Source organism: Carettochelys insculpta, chromosome 7 (assembly GCF_033958435.1).
Source record: "Carettochelys insculpta isolate YL-2023 chromosome 7, ASM3395843v1, whole genome shotgun sequence".
Classification (NCBI taxonomy): domain Eukaryota; kingdom Metazoa; phylum Chordata; order Testudines; family Carettochelyidae; genus Carettochelys; species Carettochelys insculpta.
This window is the reverse complement of record NC_134143.1, coordinates 66201223-66215912: the sequence shown is the minus strand read 5'-3', so window position 1 is coordinate 66215912 and position 14690 is coordinate 66201223. Positions and strand designations below refer to the sequence as shown.

The 14690-nt window shown below is 40.7% G+C and overlaps 1 protein-coding gene across 8 annotated transcripts in view; it reads left to right on the top strand.

The window, feature by feature from the left end:
- SHOC2 (SHOC2 leucine rich repeat scaffold protein) overlaps positions 1-14690 on the top strand; it is a 135134-nt gene that overhangs the window by 17789 nt on the left and 102655 nt on the right. The window contains exon 1 of one of the 8 annotated variants that reach the window (XM_074999183.1): positions 707-725. The exons of 6 other annotated variants lie outside the window; for them this stretch is intronic. The gene's annotated coding sequence lies outside the window, so the exon portion shown is untranslated. Of the gene's footprint in view, positions 1-706; positions 726-13029; positions 13167-14690 lie in introns of those variants that run through there. One more of the 8 variants, XM_074999182.1, reaches the window with a different exon arrangement.

Here is a 14690-nt window from a genome sequence, read left to right as displayed (position 1 = left end):
GGATAATTTCTCATTTCTTGAAACACCTAAAATCTGTTGCTGTGTCGTGGGGTTGTTAAAACGCCTAAGCTAAGCAAGATCAGACTGTTTCAAAACAAAAAGCAGTCAAGTAGCACTTTAAAGACTAGCAAAATAGTTTATTAGGTGAGCTTCCACGAAAGCTCACCTAATAAACTATTTTGCTAGTCTTTAAAGTGCTACTTGACTGCTTTTTGTTTTGATAGTGTATAGACTAGCACGTCTTACTCTCTGTTACTATTCAGACTGTTTCACTATGTGGAAGGAAGTCTTAAATGGAAAATTCAGGTAGTGCTGAAGTTTTGATGCTGGAGATGCAAAGGTGTGGCTACTTGTGGTCATTCAAGATTTTGAGACAGTATTCTTTATCATATTCATCGTTGTGTCTTGCAATAGTTAATTTCCAATTCAAGCTATTAAAATCTGTGAACCAAAAAAATCTATGTGCAGCTTTGTGTGCATGCAGTGTTCTTTATTTTTTGTTCTACTTCCTTCTCTAAGTATGTTAGACAGCTATTGTGTTTCTTTCTACAGGCAATGTGGTAGAGGTGAATGGACATTCACATGATCCCTACATAACTATATCTGCAGCAAAGAGATGTCATGAGGGTTAATATTTGTGACGCTATTTTGAAACCCTCTCGTGAAAGTATTAATAATATCAAGTTTCACTTTAAGGAATAATGACAGGAAGTTTCATTTCAAAGGTTTGTATTTCTACTGCACAAAATGCACAGTGGTTATACCAGTTAGTTAATACTTAATCTGTGCTATTGATATTTTAGCTATATTTAGGGTTACCTTTCTCCCCATAACTTCTCCTCAGATTCAGTAAACAGTGGCCAGCAGTAGATGTATCTACATCATTGTATATTTGGAGTATATGTAAGGAATAAATGGTTGAGTTTACTCCAGGTTCAAGAGGAAAATTCAGGGGGGTTGAAAACTTGTGGTTTTCCTTGCTTGCATTTGGAGTTTTCGCTAGAGCAGCCCTACTGCTAACTGGCTCCTGCTTGCTGAATTTCAAGTGCAGAAAAAAAATACACCTGATTAATCAGTGCTTTCCTCTCCTTTTTTGTGTGCTGATCATCTTTTTCTGCAGTCCTAGTGTATGAGAGAAAATGAAACTGAAATGCCCGTTCCTTGTTATTTTTTCACTCTTCTCCGGCTATGGCTACGTCTACACTACCAGATAAATTTGATTTTGTTAAATTTGATTTTATAATGCTGGGTTTTATAAATTCAATTTTGAGTATCCCCACTTCCCACAAAATCAAGTTAAGTGCCGCCACACTACAGTGGCCAAACATTGACTTCCAGCAGTGCATTGTGGGAACCTATCCCACAGTTCCCTCAGTCCTGCATTCTGCACCCTCCCCATGGCCCTACTGTACCCCCACTACTGGCAGCAGTCACCCTGCTGTCTGGTTCCTGAGTCCCTGCCACTGGTGGGAGCTGGGAAACTGACCAGCAAAGCACCTGGTTCGCTGCTGCACTGGCTTTCCCTGGTCAGTTACTGGCTCCTGTGAGTGACAGGGAGCCAGGTGTAATAGCATGAGTCAGCCTCTAGAGGCTATTGAATTCAATTCAGAGATATGGCACTTCCACACTAGCCTTTGTTCAAATTGTTAAATTAGAACTTGATGTTATATCCACCCAGTTCTGATGATGATATGATATCGATATTAGTGCTCCCTAAATCAAGCTAATGGTATTTAAGGTGAAGACGGTCACTTGGTACAATCAAGCTAACTGCCTTAAATTTGAATTTATTTCGTAAGGTAGATGTAGCCCATGTCTACATGACAAAGCTATTTTGAAATACAGTAAAGTCTCAGAATACGCGACCTCCCTCTTACGCAGCTAACCCTGACTCCTACAGTAAACCCTGGAAATGCGCAATTTCCAGTTGCGCTTAACTCACTTCTCCTCGGCTCTGCACGACCCCGGCTAAGCCCCCCTCCAGCTCTGCTCACCACCTGCACGTAGCTCCTGCTCACCCCCCACCCCCACTTCTGGCTCTAGCTCACCACCTCTCAGGCGCAACTCTGGCTCAAACTCCCTGGCCCTGATTCAACTCCCCTGCCAGCTCACCTCCCGCATGTGGCTCCTGCTCACCCCCAACCCTTGCATCCGGCTCTGGCTCCAGCTCACCACTCCTCATGTGCTGCTCCAGCTCAACTCATCTGCCTGCCTCCCATGCCCTCAACCCACTGCGAGGCTTAAACCTCCACCCCAGGACTTACCTTTCTGCTGTTTCCCTGGCTGCAGGCTGTTCTGCTGGGGAAAAAGCTGCACCCCCACTTTACGTGAAATCCGGTTTATGCAAGGGCACATGGAATGGAACCGTCGTGTACTCTGAAACCTTACTGTAGCTACTCTGTGTCTTTCAACAATGCCTGTTATTTCAAAATATTTTTCCAAAATAACAGGTGCACTATTTTGGTATCCTTGTAGTCTTTGTTGTAGGAGGAATGAGGGATGCCTTGAAATCGTGCTTTATTTCGGCATTTGATGCTGTTTAGACACTTGAAATAAACTAAGCATTTAGGCTGTCAAGTAGATGTAGCCTTGCAGTCTTAAGTATTAAAGCACGAAAATATCTTCAAGCATCCAGTTTAGGATTAGGCTCGTCAAATTCAGACTTCTGAAAATGAGGATAAGATGTAGTCTCTTAAGCTTGATTTTGGAACTGATAATTTTTCAGTTTAATTTCTGCTTAAGTTGCCTATGAATCTCTTATGCTGCTTTACTTTCCCTCATTCACTTTTGAAAATATCAGCAAAGATATGGTAATTTATTAAGATTTGCTTAACTTTATGGTATTTGTGTTTCGTTTAATGCTTCAATTTTTGCTTCCCTCAAGAGTTTCAGAAATCTATAGCAGAGTGGGTTGAGTTCTATCAAGGCAGTTTAAATCTTTGATTAAAATTGCATGTATGCATGCATGCACCCACACGCAGACACACACACACAAAGGTTTAAATCGAGTTACCGAAAAAGCGAAGACTGTGCTTAGAGTGCACTTAATTTTGGAGTAAGCCCCATTGAACTATTTTTTTTGAGGGGGGGGAGGGGAAAGGAAAAAAAAAACCCAAACCAAACCAAACCAAACCAAAACAAATTATAGAATGGGGTTCCTTTGGAAAAGCTGATTTATTCTGAAGTAAAATAGGGAATAGACTTAAGGTATCACCATTATAGTCTGTGGCCCTGATGTTCCAAAATAAGGGGAATGTATTACCTAACATAAAATAACAAAATGGCACATTGTCAACTGGCAACTCTAGATTTCTCTTAGTGCAGCTTTCTGTATTGTATACTTGAGTGATAGATTATAAAGTGTGTTAACTAATTAAACAAGCCATATGGATTAGCTAAACTAAACCTTTTTTTCGAGCAACATCCAACACAGGAAACGGCTTGGGAATTGTCTTGTCAAATCTCACTTATACAGATAGGCATAGAGAGAGTCTTAAAGAATGATGCATTGAAAATTGAGTTATTTAATGTACTAACCAGTTGATCCATTAAGCGTGGTGACCATCCATCCTGTACTGGGGGGGCAGTCCCATATTTGGGATGCCAAAAAGGCATCCTGACTTATTTTTTAAAAGGGACTCATTGTCCTGTATTTGGGGTGTGCCGCTGCCCCTGCCCCCCAGCCAAACTTTTCCGACAGCAGCTGCTCAGGCGAGACTCTGGGAAGCAGGGGGAACAGTTGCTGCTTTCCTGGGACTCTGGGGGATCGCTGGTGGCTGCTGCCTCCTTCATGGCTCTCTGGGGCTTGGAGGAGCAGCCTCTTTCCCCCTCCATATCTTCCTGTCCCATATTTGGGACAGGGAGATATGGTTGCCTTACCACTAAGCTGTATCCCCATCTTGATCCATATCATTTTCTCCCAATAAGGTAAACTGCTTATGATATATCATTCTTGTTACTGAGCCCTACATGATCTTCTTGCGTTGCTGACGCTTGTCACTCTTTTGTTATCCAATTTCAATTGAACTAATTTCTTCAAAAATACTCCCAGATAGGGTGTCTCTTATGCCCAGAAGCCATGATGTTTTTTCTGTGGTAAAAGTGTGGGGGAATGCAGGAAGCTGTGTGTGTACTGAATAATGTCTTCTCTTTTTCTTTCTAGTCCATTCCACTGTTCTTTCCAATGCTGCCTCCATCCTTTCCTGTATATTGTCCCTCTATCTTAAAACAATGTCTTACTAACTCCTCTCCTGTGCTTGTGCAAGGTGCACCAGCACATAAGCACAAAACAAAAACAATCCTATCCAGCTCCTGTCTGTCTTTGCAGATGTTACTTTTTAGGCTGAACAGAAAGAGAAATTGAAAGCCCACAACCTTCAAGAAGCAAGGGTTAGGAGGCAGGCTGGACAAGCTAGAGCCATTAATTTATTTTTGAGACTGTAGGTTTAGATTTAGCATGCTTATGATGTGATTTAATTGTAACTAATTTTTATATGATAGTTTAATCCATGCCTCATTAGCGTCTTCCGATCGGCTCATTACCATACTCCTTCTGGAAGTGGGGGAGCAGCAAGTGTAGATGTGGCTTTAGAGAGTGACTATTCCACAAGTTTAGGAACTAGGAATAAAAGTCTTCTCTCTTCGAGTCACATAGTAAAAATCTGGTCAGTGCTACTCTATTCTCAACACCTGTACAGATATTCTGTGTTTTGGGAATTGTTTAGAAATTAAGACCTAATAAACACTTGTAGTGAAGATCGGGAACAGGAGGTGTGATAGATGCAGGCCCACAGCCAGCTACAGCACCCTGTGGGAGGGGAGATATATAGGCAGCTGGGTGTGCCCTTTTATGTTCCCTAAGGACTAAGGCCCAGGAAGCACCAGCATGCAGCACCAGGGTGAGCCAACACCTGGGGCTGGTTAAGCAGCTGCAGCCAATCAAGGCCTGTGGAGCCCTTAAAAAAGGCTTCCCCCAGGAAGGAGTGGGGGAATGAGATAGAGGACGGACTGGGGAGAGAAGACTCACCAAGGAGAAGAACTGCAGCTATCAGGGGAAGGTACTGCTGTTGTGTTACAAGGGGGTCTGGCGGAAGTGGCCCAGGGAGGCAGGCTGTGGCACTGGGAGGACCAAGAGAGGGAAGCCCCTCCTGCCAGAGCTGCCTAGGGTCCCTGGACTGGAGCCTGGGACGTGTGTGAGGGGACTGGGTTCTCCCCCAGACCATCCCATGCATCAGGCCAGCCCTAGAGGGGCAGCGGGTATGGAGTGAACCTCCTCCCCAGAAGACTGTTTTACGACTAGCCAGTGATGAGAACCGTCCAGTGATGCTGTGAACCAAGCCCTTGCGAGCACAGGAAGCAGTGTGAGGGACACAGCGGGCCTCCGAGGCTGCTTTTAAACAGCCACGTAGTGCAGGGACCCACAAGGACAAGCCTTGAGTTGTCACAGAGAATTCTATATTTTTATATTAGAAAGCCTTTTTAAAAAGGAAGCTGGCAATCTCACAAACTAGATTTTCTCATTAGCTACCTCTTCATAAAGGAAGAGCCACGATCCATTTATTTTTTGTAGCTGCAGCCTTCTGTTTGGCCTTGGATGAGTAAAGGGAACTTTCCCATTTGATTGCAAGAGATTTCTTAAAAACTTGCACTGTTTTTGGAACTTACTATAGGTTGAACCTCTCTGGTCTGGAGAATTGGATGGGCCACAGGAGGTCAGTATAGTTTAGCAGCACTACCAATACTTCCACTACTTACTGGGCTCTTATAAGGCATTTTGGGGTAAATTACAGCTAAATAACAGCACGGAGCACTGAGAACCAGGACTGATGGCTGTGAACAAACTTTGAGACCATGGGAAACTTGGCCACACCCATGATAGGAGGTTGTCCAGCTAACTAAAATCATGACGGATGTTGCTAGATGAGTAAATGCCAGACTAGAGAGTTTCAACCTGTAGTTGAACTGAATAACTGTAACACTTTTTTATTAAAGCACTTATTGCATTTAAACTACTGTTAAGTTCATAATATGTAGCACTGTTGGGTAATCAAGTCAAATTCTAGAGAATGACTTCAGTAATCTTTTGCAGAGACAGTTACTGACTTTGGCATGTGGGATATCTGTCTGTATTTTATCAAACCATTCTTGCAGAGGGTTTGTGCAGCAGTAAACAATTAACTTTTAAAGGAATGTAAAACATTTTTCAGTGGTTCCAGGCACATTCCAGAAAGAGATTCCACCATTATATAGAACTCCACAAAGCAAACATGATTTGTCCTCCTTGCTTACTGTTTTTGGTTCTCTGTGCCTTAAATATTGAATCTGTTCTGGTCTGGCTATGGTCTGAAGAAGTGGGTCTGTCCCACGAAAACTCACCTAATAAACTATTTTGGTAGTCTTTAAAGTGCTACTTGACTGCTTTTTGTTTTGAAAGCAAACATGATGTAGCATTTTTCCTAAACTAAGAATAGTCATTTTGTAGTCTCCTAAAATTTGAAGGTGGTTTTCCCAATATATGCAGCTAGTATTTATCTCTGAGCATCTGCAGATGGGCAAAGTTTTTTCAAATCCAATGGTTTCATAAGTTGTGTTTTATGTGCTGTAGTTGCAAGGTGTCCATGTAGTATTAGTGATAAATAGTATTACAATGGAAGTAAACCATGTGGAACAGGGAGTGAAATGTTGAGTTATATACTTGGAGCACTATTTTTCTTTGAGGAAATACACCTGACACAGATCTATGAAGAGTAGAACTGTCAAGTGATTAAAAATAACTGCTATTAATCATAAGATTAAAAAAGTTACTTGTGATCTTAAACATCAATAGAATACTGTGATGGATTGGATCACAGAAATCCCTTTGGATGTCTCCCTGTGTGCAGATCAAGCTGCTAAGCCTGCCTTCTGGAGTTCCTCACAACTGGTTCTGCTGGGCTAGAAGTTCTGGCTCCCGCAGACAAGGCACAGAGTTGTCCCCCAGCTGAGCAATGCAGACACTGAACCAGCTCTGCTCTGGGAAGGCTCAGCACTCCAGGAATACAGTCCCCAGAGAAGTCCAAAATCCCAAATACATCTGTCTTATTCTGCATTAAAGTTTTACACAAGGAAACTCAGATATTCATCTTCTTATCAATGAGAGAGATGCTGCACAGTGGTTTCTTCCTCTCTCTGCTTCCCCTCCTCCCCTTCACCTCTCTGTAACACTTATTTATACCGGGCTTGATGATAAACATAATGTTTAAAAGAAGTAGGATTTAAGTGATTCCAAATGAAAACAGACAGATCAAAGTAAGTTACTAAATCAAAATAAACAAGATGCCCCTAATTCTAATGCACTAAAAACTTGTTATATGAAAAGTCTTACCCTAAACAGTTGTTCTTATCTTGGGTGAAATGCTTCAAGTCAGAAGTGATCTTTACTCTGGCCTGGGTCTATAGCTTTTTCCAGAGTTTTTTTAGACTTCTTTGTTTTCAGGTTTCGTAATATACATCCTCTTAGAGTGGGCAAGTCAGTTTCAAAGGCCACCTGAAGATGAAGAACTGATTTTCTATTCCTTAGAGACTTTTTCTGCCAGGGCGAGAGCATTTTGGAAAAACACATTCAAGATAGATTCCAGTACCAAGTGGCATGGTCATGTGTCTTTCTAGGACCAACCACAGTTTGGGATTACAGGAAAAATAAAAAAACTTTTGTTAGTGTATAAGGTGCCACAGGACCCTTCGTTGCTGTTACAGACCCAGACTAACACGGCTATCCCTCCGATATAGGAAAAATAAAGCCCTTCATGGGTAGTTGGTCTGAGTACTGAGCCAGTAAGTTCCTTAATGCCTCATTAAGTAACACAAATGGTCCTCATTAACACATTTAGTATTAAAACCAAATCACACTTCATATACCAGAATGATACGTGCACAAAATAAGATACAAAGATTTATGAGGTTATAACTTCAGAATGCCATGTTACATGCTCTGTTTTGAATAAAGCATTTTTGAGTCATGCGTGTTCATATTCATCAGCCAATTTTCATAAAGCATTCTGTGGAACTTGTGGAAAATACCATTTATTTATTTTTTGTTGATGTTTTCTACTTTTTAAAATACAGATTGGACTTCCCTGGGCCAGTCAGGCCCTGAGGGTGCAGGTCCCGAACTTGCCTGACCAGGGGAGGTCACCTGTCACCAGCCTTGCTGCTGGCTCAGCTTCCAGCCCCATACAGCAGCCATTGTCCCAGCTTGGCCCTGCTGCAGCTCCAGTCCCTGCTCCAGCTCTGTCAGCTTTTTATGGCCTGGCTTGCTATGTCCTGCATGGCTGCCCTGGCTCTCCTGATGCAGCTATTATGGCCATAGCCCTGGCTTTCCTGCCATGACTCCCACAGTCCTGACTGTCCTGCTGCGGCTCTGACTCCCAGGCCAGCTGGGCTCTGGGCTGCTGGCTCTCCTGCTGCCTGACTCCTAGTTGCTGTAGCTCTCTGACCCTGGAACATCTATGACTGGTTGCTGGACCAGAGAGTCCCAATTTAGGGAGATGCAACCTGTATATCGATTTCAGTTACTACATTGAATACAAAGCATGCATACTCACTTTATATCTATATTTGATTACAAATACTTGCGCTGTAAAAAAACAAGAATCTTTTTCAATTCACCTAGGACCAGTACTGCAGTATAATTTCTCTATCATAAATGCTTAACTTTTTGTACATAAAGCTACATTTGTAACTACATTCCAAAATAAGTCTTCAGATTATCTCAGTTCTATTTCTTGTGCAGCCAATTGGACAAACAATTTTGGTTACAATTTGAAGGAAATAATGCTGCTAGTTTCTTGTTTATAATAGCATGTGAAAGTGAGAACAGACAATTGTATGGCACTGTTACAACTGGCATCGCAAGACATTTGTGTCAGATGCATTAGATTCACGTGCCCCTTCATACTTCATCCACCATTCCAGAGGACATGCGTGCATGTTGATGATGGGTTCTGCTTGATAAAGCACCAAAGCAGAGCAGACCAATGCATGTTCATTTTCACCATCTGAGTCAGAGGCCACCAGCAAAGATTGATTTTCTTTGGTGGTTGGGTTTCTTTAACTTCCATGTTGGAGACTGCTCTTTTAAAGCTTCTGAAAGCATGTTCAACTCCTTGTTCATTTCAGACTTTGGATGACACTTCAGATTCTTAAACTTTGGGTCAAGTCTATATACTGTCAAAACAAAAAGCAATCAAGTAGCACTGTAAAGACTAGCAAAATAATTTTTTAGGTGAGCTTTCATGGGACAGACCCACTTCTTCAGACCAGGTCTGAAGAAGTGGGTCTGTCCCATGAAAGCTCACCTAATAAATTATTTTGCTAGTCTTTACAGTGCTACTTGACTGCTTTTTGTTTTGGGTCAAGTGTTTGTAAATCTCACATTGGTACCTTCTTTGGCTCTGGTTATGCTAGTGAGTTGTGCCAACAAACTTCCAGTTTTGTCGACAAAACTTGTGGAACATCCACACACAAAATGCAATTTGTTGACAGTTTCTCGACAAAACTCAGGACGCTGGCAACATTCTGTGTCTTAGCCATGAGGCCTAACACTGCTGTAGACATATTCTGTTGTCAGAAAAGTTGTGGGGGGGTTCTGGGAAGGCCCTCTCTCAACAGATGGGGCATCCAGAAGAATGGGCAGCCCTGTCTGCTGTGCTTCCGGGTGTCTGTTTTGTCAAGAGAGCAGCTGGGCAGTCCTGCTGCTGTCGACAGAGGAGAGGCACTCTTCTGGTTGGGCTTTTGTGTGTGGCAACACACTGTCAACAGAAGTTTGTCGGGAGATCTCTTCTGAGAGTGACTTTTGTTAACAGATCGCTGCAGTATAACCTTTGTGTTTTATAAGATCTGCTGTAAAAGTGTTCTGAAAACAAACGTGTGCTGGGTCACCATCCAAGACTGTTATAACATGAAATATGTGGTGGAATGCTGGTCTACAGAGACCTAAATTTTTCTCCCAAGGAGTTTAGTCAGAAATTTAACACTTTTTTTTTTTTATGAGCATTATCAGCATGGAACCATGTCCTCTCAGGAATGGTGGCCAAAACATGAAGAGGCATCTGCGTGTTCAGCAGATCTAGCATGTAAATAGTGTGCAACTCTGACTACAAAAGTGCCATGAAAAAACTTGTTCTTGCTATCAGGTGACTTTGTCAATAAAAAGCAGACATTGTTATCTCCTGTAAATGTAAATGAACTTTTATGTTAATGATTGGCCAAACAAGAAGTAGGACTGAGTAGACTTATAGGTTCTAAAGTTTGACATTGTTTTACATGACTACGGTTTTGTAACAAAAAGTCCTATATTTGTTACTTTTACAATAGACAGAATTTTTAATTTTCCTCATTAGTATTGTAGTGCTATTTTCTTTTTTTACAGTGCAAATATTTGTAATAAAAATAAAATAAGTTGAGCATTGTACACTTTGTATTTTGTGTTTTAATTGAAATAAAAATACTTGGAAATGTAGAAAAATATCCAAAATATTTAATAAATTTCACTTGTTTAACAGTGCATTCACAGGGCTAGCTCTGAGAGACCATGATCCCTTTCAAAGAGGAAATCTGAAAGCCTCCTTCTTGGAAAAACTAACGTTCAGTTTTACAAATATAAAATGCTAGAAGGAGAAGGAAAAAAATCTAAAATATACGTGAGGCTTGACCAAATGCAGCCTGCGGTAAATGGCTCAAAATAATGCTGTAGAAGTCTCTGTTGTTAATTTAGTGATAGGATAAGTGGTAGTATAAATTGGTCATATGCTGGTTTACAATTATGCCTATTTTACCTTGCACAGATTTGGTATGCAAAGCAAATGTAAATTACATGCCTGGAGGTGAAGGTGGGAGTTCAGGAAAGCAGCTAACAAAGGAGTATATGATAAAGGCCTTCATTTCTCCCACACAAATTTCAGTCTACATCATTCCAAGCTGTCATAAAGCCAAATTCAGTGCTCATATAAGCAGGATTAATTTCAATTAATTTCTGTTGAAAGTGCCCTATTTATGCCAGGAAGCTAAACATGTTCCCCGCAAGGTATCATTCCATATGTTCCTCTTATTTTACACAATTTTCCCCTCTTCCAATAACAATATTTTTATAAAAACAAGAAGTCGTCATGACACACCTTATAAGCTAACAGGTATTTTGGAGCATAAGCTTTCTTGGACAAAGACCCGCTTCGTCAGACGTGTTTGACGAAGTGGATCTTTTCCCACAAAAGCTTATGCTTCAAAATATCTGTTGACCTATAAGGTGCCACAAGACTTCTTTTTGAAGATACAAACTAACTTCGCTACTTCTCTAATATTTTTACAGACTTTAGAACTTTAAAATACCAAACAGTAACCAGTTACAAGGATATTTAAGGCAAATACATTAAGCAGTGCACATTTGAGAATTATAAGTTTTTAGCTATGAATTTTGAGTGATGAATCCAAGGACTAACTTGATAGGAAGTGTTTTTTGTTCTTAACAAAAATGTGAACGTCAATCTCTAGAACATGTTTTCTTACTTTTGTTTGGGGTTCAGTTTTATCTCTGATGATCTTCAATTATTCCTTGCACACCAGAGTATTGTCATAGATTGTAAATCCACACATAAGTGAGGTCAGTGGTGTGTATATGTGTACTGTTTTGGATTGCACTTGTTCTGACCCAAGTCAGAACAGTTTAAGGCTTCACTGTTTTACTTCTAATGTTTTACTTCTAAAACTTCATAAGCAGTTTAGAATGGGAATAATCGTGGCTAGTGTGGAAGCATTGAACCCATATGGTCTCAAACTTGTACAGTGTCACTGGATCATTTCTCTAATACAGATGCTGTTTAATGCAAGTGCCCTTACTAGCAATTTTCTCATATGGTAGCATGCCCTGTTGTCCTGAATGGAAAAATTGTGTGGTCTTGGAATGGATTTTGTACTAGTGGTGAAATTCCACAGACCAAACTACATGTGCTGTTTGAATTGTTAATATCAGTCAGTCTTACCTCATTTCTTCCAGTTAATTAATTTAGAAAATATATGCTGACATGGTAGAAAAGTTGCATTTTTCCTTGTCAGTAGTTTCTTTGGTAATAATTTAAATGTTCACAAATAGATTTTTATAAACATGAACAGATTAGATTACTTCTTGCTGAATTAGAATATTTACAAACAAAACACCACTTTTTTTGTCCTTTGCATTAAACAAAAGCAAGTAAGAATAAGTGAATTCATTAAAAATCAGCATGTAATAGAATTTTCTTTGGTTTTTGTATGTCAATGACACCAGTCATATGAACTCCAAAGTAGCTCTGCGCTGCCCTGGAGTTTGAATTGTTTTATTCACTTTTGATTTTTTTTCCTTGGTTAAATTACCGGAAACTTTAAAAATATACAAATTTTGATACTGTTCAACTTTTTAAAAACAGCATAAAAATTATTAAAACATTTAAAGAGTTTTTAGGGCCCATCTGTTTTATAGCAAGAAGAAAATGTTTTTCTTCTCAGTTAACAGTAAAAATGTCACTGAAGACATTTGTTTTGTTTGAGAGGATGCCTCATCCTAGCGGACTTGGAAGAATCTGCTTGGAAAGAATCATGTGTTTTTCTTAAGAAGGAAGGCATCTTGTTCTTGTGAAGTTACTCAATTTATTGTGACAGCATTTTTCAAAATTGTAAGTGTGCACAAACTAATTTCATCATGCTCGTAGCTTGGAAAACAGTGTTCCCTACTATGTTCATCTAAGGTCTTTTTTTGACTTCAAAGTATTTTAATATTTGTTAAACTTCAGATAAAAATTCTGCTTAATGTTTAAACATTATGGTGTTATACTAGGCTTTATATCCAATCTTGAGTGCTAAAGTGGTTCTAGGCAAGAACGTTTTCTGTTGTCTGCATGAACGAGTACCTTAGTAGTGGTGTCAGGTACCTGACCAGTTGTAGGTCTCAGTCCTCCAGGGAACTCTTAAAATTTGATGAGCAACACACTCCATATTTTAAATTTCTAGAATCAAATTCTGCCCTGTTTTGGAATGATGATGGAAGTACAACACTGAGGCCTCAGGTGTTGTTCCCATGAAAGAATGTGGAAGCCCTTTTCTTCAGCTGTATGACTGTCCAGGTCTGTCTGAAGAAGAAGAAAAAAAAATTTGCACAGGTACGGACTGCCTCTTTGGTGTAATGACTTCTCTTTGCTATCTGCATTAAATTTTATGGTGAATATTCTTGTTAGCTTGCTAGGAAATGCCACATAGGCAGGCTGTCCCTTGCTGTGTTCCATTTGGCTATATTCTTATGTGTCATTCCACAGGGAAGTTTTCAGCACAAAAGGACGGCACTGCCAGTCTGACTCTACTTTCTGTTACAGTTTAGGTTTTTGGCTTGGATTTTCTGCGGCTTTCATCTGTTTCAGATTTAGTGGTAATGACCCCTAGTATGAAATGCTGCATGCATCATTTTTAAACCAGCATATCATTGCTAGAGTATTAACCTGCGCTCTCCCCCCTCCCCCCTTAAAAGAAAATACTGCAGATGCCTTACTAGTTCCTATTAAAATGTTCTTTCTCCACTAACGACTCTGTAACTCTCTAGTACAGTAGTTTTGTGGACATGGGTACAATAATTGTTCATAATGGTTTACAAAGCTGATTTGGTCTAAGGCCTAATTTACATGTGATAACTTCTGCTGATATAGCTGGGCTGGCCTCTTAATGTAGGATTTGTCTACTCTGTACAGTTAGGTTGATAAAAAGTTGCCTTATCATCCTAATTATGTCAGTGTCTACCCTACAGCCTTGTTCTTGCCAATATAAATTGTTACCAGATTTGCCTGTTACTTTGAGATACTCTTCTGAGGGGCTGAAAGATTGATAATTCTGTCAGTGTGCTGCTTGTGTTCCTTGTACACTCATATGGAGCTCTGCTTCTCCTTTCAGTTCCAACCCAGTGGAGCTATCTTCTATGACCTAGGTTCCTCAGGGCTGGAGTTTTCCCATCCATCAGAAGCATTCACACCCACTGCTAGAGCGCATCTGAAAGGACTGGCTGACCTGTTTATGCATCCCTAGGTTCAGTAACCTGGGTTGCACGGCAGTGCCAAACTGTGACTTTTGTGCCCTTGGACTCAGTAGCCTGGGTTTAAACAGCACTTTAAGCTGCCATCCTCATACACCCCCAGGTTCAGCACCTCCCTATCCTCATTTTCACACCACAGTTGTTCTGCTAATAATCCACTTGATGAGCAAATCCCACAGGATTTTTGGGTGATACAGGTATCTTTAGGTTGTTCACAGGAAACTTGTTGCAGTTTGAATGGGGAAGCCAAAAACAGCCCCAGATGGAAGGGAAAGAAAAGAGAGAGAGAGGGCAACAACCAGCTCCATCATGAAAGTTACTTATTTCTAGGTTATAACTGTACAAGGGGAGCAAACTCCTTCCCCTACCCCAAACCACCAGTTATAATATTAAATCTAACTTAAGTCTGATTACAAATGTTAGGGCTAGCAAACAGTAAACGATCACACAAGGCAGGGTCAGGAGGCTGTAACTGAAGGGATGGGAGGAGAGAGAAAGTGAGATCTCACCCTTCCATGAATCTTGACTTGATCAGGGTTTGCAGATGGGGATGGTAGTTGAGGGTCCAGAATGTTGGTGAGAGGCAGAGTCAGACCCTCACTGCACT